The sequence below is a fragment of the Panthera leo genome, chromosome A2 (genome assembly GCF_018350215.1).
Source record: "Panthera leo isolate Ple1 chromosome A2, P.leo_Ple1_pat1.1, whole genome shotgun sequence".
Classification (NCBI taxonomy): Eukaryota; Metazoa; Chordata; class Mammalia; order Carnivora; family Felidae; genus Panthera; species Panthera leo.
The window spans coordinates 13,054,112-13,060,111 of NC_056680.1; positions in this window are offsets into that span (position 1 = coordinate 13,054,112).

Here is a 6,000-nt window from a genome sequence, read left to right on the forward strand (position 1 = left end):
TGGGGCCTGGGGTCTCACCCCTCTGCTTCCCTCTTTCTCCCCTCTCTTTTCTCTGTGTCTATCTTCTTCCTCCCTCTCCCCACAAGCCGTCCTGACAGCTGTCTGGCCCAGCCTCTGCCAGAGTGCGCACTAAAAATATCCCGGCGGCAGCCAAAGCACCTGGGGGCCCTGCAGCATGCGCCAGGAGCCGGATGTGCGACCTTGGCCCGGGCACTCTCAGCACAAGCCTGCTCACGGGCAGCCCCTCCCTGCTTCCCCGAGCCTGGGCCACAACTGCCCCCTGATTTCTCCATGTTCCTTCAGCATCCAGGTCAGACCTCCAGGCCTCTGCACCCATGCTGTCCTCTCTGGGAGGCCACCATCCAGCCATTCGTCAGTCAACAGATACTGGATCCTCACGGGGAACAGTGTCCAGTGGGAGAGTCAGACACGTAGGGCGATACAAGCACCCACGGTGTCAGGGGCGGGGGGGCGGGAAGCACGGGGCCAGAGGAGGACCCACGTGCCCCTTGGGGATGAGAGAAACCCTCGGGAGGAAGCGGAGAATTAAACCACTTTAGGGGAAGAGGAAGAGCGCACCTGGCGGAGGGACCACAGAGGCCCAGGCTCGGTCTCTTAAAGGAATCGGGGTGGGGGGGGGGTGAAGACTGGTAGTGTTGAAGCTCCCCAGGGGGAGGTTGCTGCAGGTCAGGGCGGGCCCTACAGCTGCCCGGACACACACCCCCCCTGAACACTTGGGGCTTCTGCTTCAAGGGGCTGGGGGGAGCAGGATGGGGCTGGGAATCTGGGGCATTTTTCTGGGAAGAAGTGGGCTTTTAGGAGGTGGTTATGAAGGAGGGGATGGCTGCCTCTCCTGGGAACAGCAGTGCAATAAGCTCTCGTCTTCCAAGCCCCACCTGCTAGGACCTCTCCTCCAGGAAGCCCTCCCTGTGCTCCCTCTGGTTCTGTCCTACCCCACTCCAGGCCCTCCTCTGGCTCTTCCCGACCCACTCCCTTTAAATGCCAGGCTGCCACCGGAAGTCACCCTCCTCTGTTTCCTTCTCATCTGTAGTCTGGGTTGCAGCCAGGACGGGACAAGGTGGGCACCCATCTACACACGATATGTGCCTTTACCCTGCCTGGCACATAGTAGGTGCTCAGGAAATGTTGATTGCACTGCTGGTGACCTTGGGGACGTTACTTAACCTCCCTGTGGGCCCCTGCCCCCACCTCTCCCTATCTTAGAAGGAAGAAAATTGGCCTGAATTTCAAGGTGGCCTCAGGGCCTGAGGCCTCCCCCCCACCCCCACCCCCAGGGCTTCCTTCCCCAACGGACAGTTCTGCATCCTGTCCTTCCCATCCCCACAGCATCGGTTTTTAGGATCCAAGGTCAGGGCCGGTGAGAGCTTTGGCACCAGTGCACCCGAGTCAAGTCTTGCCTCTGACCTGTCTTCGGAGTGGGACTTCAAAGAGTAGCTTCTTGTCCCGGAGCCTCAGAGCCTCAGTCCTGTAACATAAGAATCACCACCTCCTTTCCCCTGGTCCGGGGGGCGGGGTGTTCAGCATTGGGTCGGAAAGAAGCCTGGGCCAGGGCTTCTGTGTAGGAACTAAGAGCTAAGTCACCAGGTCAGATGTAGAGCTGGGAGGAGAGCACTGCAGGCGAGGGAAGAGCAGGGGCAAAGGCCCTGAGGTGGGACTGGTTTTGTTAGGGCAGCAGTGACCAGGCAGGGAGAAATGAGGACAAGGAGGTGCACAGGGCCCTCCTGCATAGGCCTGGAAGGTTGTGGGGAGGGTGTGGGGGTCTTTACTAAGGGTGCTGACCCCTCGGGAGAGGGCTTGGAGCTGGAAAGGAAGGTGATCCGTCTCTGTCTGGAAACTCCCGCCCAGACCCAGGGGCACATGTAAACATCCTGAAGCCACCGTGCACGCACTGGAATGGGGCACTTAAGCAGAGGGTGGGGGCCAGGTTTCTCACTGTCGGCGAGGCATGTTATAGACAGGCAAGGGGAGGAGACTAGAAGGATCCGTCTGCTAATGGATTAGGCGTGGAGACATCTGCATGAATTCATGTGTAACTTAATATAGACACAGTTACATATGGAGGTATTTATAGATCTGTGTATGTACATAGTTAATAGACACATTTTGGATCCTTGGTCCGTCAGCTCTGAGGGCCTAGAAGCAATGACACCCCGGTGGCAGGCCACACACACACCTGCCCAGATCTTGGTTTACATTAATACAGCACCGCGCCCTTTATCTGTGGGGAATACATTCCAAGATCCCCGGCGGATGCCTGAAGCCACAGATAGTCATGAACTGTCTATCTATCCTATGTTTTCTCCTCTCCATCCATACCTATGATAGAGTTTAATTTCTAAATTAGGCACATGATAACACTTTACTGCGGTCTGTCTCTCAGATTAGCATCTTGTACTGTACTCGCTCTTTTCGCTCTTCTCGTGGTGATGTGAGACGATAAAATGCCTATGTGAGGAGATGAAGTGAATCGAATGACGCAGGCGTTGTGATGTAGCACCGGGCTACCGTTGACCTTCTGACCATCTGCTTCTGGACTGCGGTTGATCACAGACCACTGACACTGTGCAAAAGGGGAGACTATTTGTACCCTCCAGCAAAAGGCACCAGGGCTGCTCCTTGGAGAAAAGGCCGACGGTCAGAGGCGGGCAGGAAATATACAAGAGGAGCATAAAGTATTTCGTAGGGACAAAGTAAGGAGGTACTAAGAGGGGGAAGGCATGGGTGTCATGGGGGCATGTCAAAGAGCCCTGGGAGCCAACTGAATGAGCTTCCGATGGCCAAAGCTGACACAAATTTGAGCAAGAAAATCAATAAAGTAGTATTGGGTTTTAACCCAAAGTAGGAAATAAATATCCATGAGTCCATACCGATGTGAATGATTGAAGAGATAAATAAACAGGGAGAAGAGAGGAACTCAAAATAATTTGTGCAGGGGGAAACTTGACTCCCCACCCCTTAGGCGTGGGCTGCACACCCCGACTTCCTTCCACGGGGCACAGCGCCAAAAGAGGGAAGAAGTGAAGACACTTGAGAGATGCCACTTCCGGCAGGTGAGCAAGGTCAACGTCACAGTCAAGAGTCACGCTCGTGGCATGTTCTGTGGACTTGGTGTGACAAGAAGGGCACTTCACCTCTGTGGTCTTCCCCAGAGCTGTCACCACCTCCCCCCGCCCCCAGGCCAACCATGAAAAAACACCAGACAAATCACAGCTCAGGGATTTCCCACAATACACTCGACCAGTTCTCAAAACTGGCAAAGACATCAAAAACCAGAAAGCCCAAGGGGCTCCTGGGTGACTCAGTCAGTTAAACCTCCGACTTCAGCTCAGGTCATGATCTCCTAGTTCGTGAGTTCGAGACCCCCATCGAGCTCCCTGCGGCCAGTTCAGAGCCCGCTTCGGATCCTCTGTCCCCCTCTCTCTCTGCCCCTTCCCTGCACGTTCTCTCTCTCTCCAAAATAAATAATAAACATTAAACAACTACAGGGAAGTCCAAGAAACTGTCTGAACCTAAGGAGACCTGAAGACGAAGTAAAACATGGAGTCCTGGGACAGAGAAAGGATATTAGGGAAAGTGGAGAAAATCTGAATAATATATGGACTTTAGTTATTAGCAATGTCTTGGTATTCAGTTCACAATTGTGACAAATATACCGGATTAATGTAAGGTGTTAATAATCGGGGAAATTGGGCATGGGGTATACAGGAACTCTGTACTATCTTCACCATAATTCTGGAAATCATAAACTAAAATAAACTGTGTATATTTTATTTTATTTTATTTTATTTTATTTTATTTTATTTTATTTTATTTTATTTTATTTTAGAGAGAGTGTGAGCGGCGGGGAGCAGAGGGGGAGAGAGAGAGAGGTAATCTTAGGCAGGCTCCATGCTCACCACCCTGGGATCATGACCTGAGCCAACATCAAGAGTCAGGCTGTTTCGGGGCGCCTGGGTGGCGCAGTCGGTTAAGCGTCCGACTTCAGCCAGGTCACGATCTCGCAGTCCGTGAGTTCGAGCCCCGCGTCAGGCTCTGGGCTGATGGCTCGGAGCCTGGAGCCTGTTTCCGATTCTGTGTCTCCCTCTCTCTCTGCCCCTCCCCCGTTCATGCTCTGTCTCTCTCTGTCCCAAAAATAAATAAAAAACGTTGAAAAAAAAAATTAAAAAAAAAAAAAAAAAGAGTCAGGCTGTTTCGAAGGGACACATGCACCCCCATGTTTATAGCAGCACTAGCAACCATAGCCAAAGTATGGAAAGAGCCCAAATGTCCATCGATGGGTGAATGGATAAAGAAGATGTGGCCGAGGGAGTATTACTCGGCAATCAAAAAGAATGAACTCTTGGGGCGCCTGGGTGGCTCAGTCGGTTGAGCATCCGACTTCGGCTCAGGTCATGATCTCGCAGTTTGTGAGTTTGGGCCCCTCATCGGGCTCTGTGCCGACGGCTCAGAGCCTGCAGCCTGCTTCGGATTCTGTGTCTCCCTCTCTCTCTGCCCCTCCCTTGCTCATACTCTGCCTCTCTCTGTCTCTCAAAAATAAACAAATGTTAAAAAAAATAAATTAAAAAAAAAAAGAACTCTTGCCATTTGCAACTATGTGGATGGAACTGGAGGGTATTATGCTAAGTGAAATTAGTCAGAGAAAGACAAATATATGACTTCACTCATATGAAGACTTTAAGACACAGAACAGATGAACATAAGGGAAGGGATGCAAAAATAATATAAAAACAGGGAGGGGGGCAAAACAGAAGAGACCCTTCAATGTGGAGAACAAACACAGGGTTACTGGAGGGGTTGTGGGAGGGGGGATGGGCTAAATGGGTAAGGGGCATTAGGGAATCTACTCCTGAAATCATTGTTGCACGATATGCTAAGTCATTTGGACATAAATTTAAAAAATAAAAAAAAAAAATTAAAAATAATTAATTAATTTTAAAAAATAAATAAATGGGGGAAAAAAAGAGTCAGGAACTCTACCAACTAAGCCACCCAGGCGCCCCTAAAATAAATCGGGTATAAAAGAAAAAACAGAACAAAACCAAAACCCTATAGTTGCCATGGGAACAGGGACTGTTCTGGGCAGGGGTGGAGGCAACCAGAGGCCCGAGTAGGAAGCCAAGGCAGCATCCAGGCTGGAGATGACTCGGCCTGACCTTGGGCCACGGGGTGAGGAGTTACAGGAAAATGGACAAATTGGGGTGTTTCAGGAACACAGGGCCAGCAGGACCAACGTGGATGACAGGAAGAAAAGACTATGGGATTCGGGGCGCATGCTCTTGGGCCACCCTTACTGAGCTGGGGGAGCAGGCCTGGGGCCGGGAGATCATCCTAGTGTTCCAATGGAGGGCTGAATGACAGGTGCATTGTATAAATCTCATTTTATGAGGGCCCAGGTGAGGGGGGCGGAAGCCTTTCTGATTTGTGACATGACAGCATTCTTGGGGATAGTTCTTCCCAGTCCTGGGACCAAGGATGCGGACTTGCTGTGTGGCCTCCGAGCGAGTTCTTCCCTTCTGAGTCTCATTTTCTCCATCTATAAACTGAGAATCAATAAGGTCCGATAAGGTTCCGCCCACAAGCTTGTCGGTGGGGGACATCAAATAGCTCTGTTCAGTACCTGGCACACAGTGGGCCCTCAATAAACTGTGGTCACCCCGTCCCTCTCCCCCTGGGTCTCAGGTGGCGGGAGAGGCGCCTGTTGCTTTAACTTATGCAAATAAACTGCGGGTGGTGGAGGGGGGGGGGGGGTGATGAAAAAAAGGAGCCGCTCCTCTGGATCAGCCAATCAGCTCGCCGGACCGACGGAGCCAGCCGCCTGAATGGCCCAATGGCGGACCGCGCGGACTCCAAGCCCGCCCCTGCCCCCGGGCGCCGTCGGGTGGGTGGGGACTCTCTACGCCACGCCCCGGGGGCGGAGCCAGGCGGCTGCCGCGCCGCAACCGCGGAGGTAGGGGCGGGGCGGGCTCGGGTGTCAGAGAC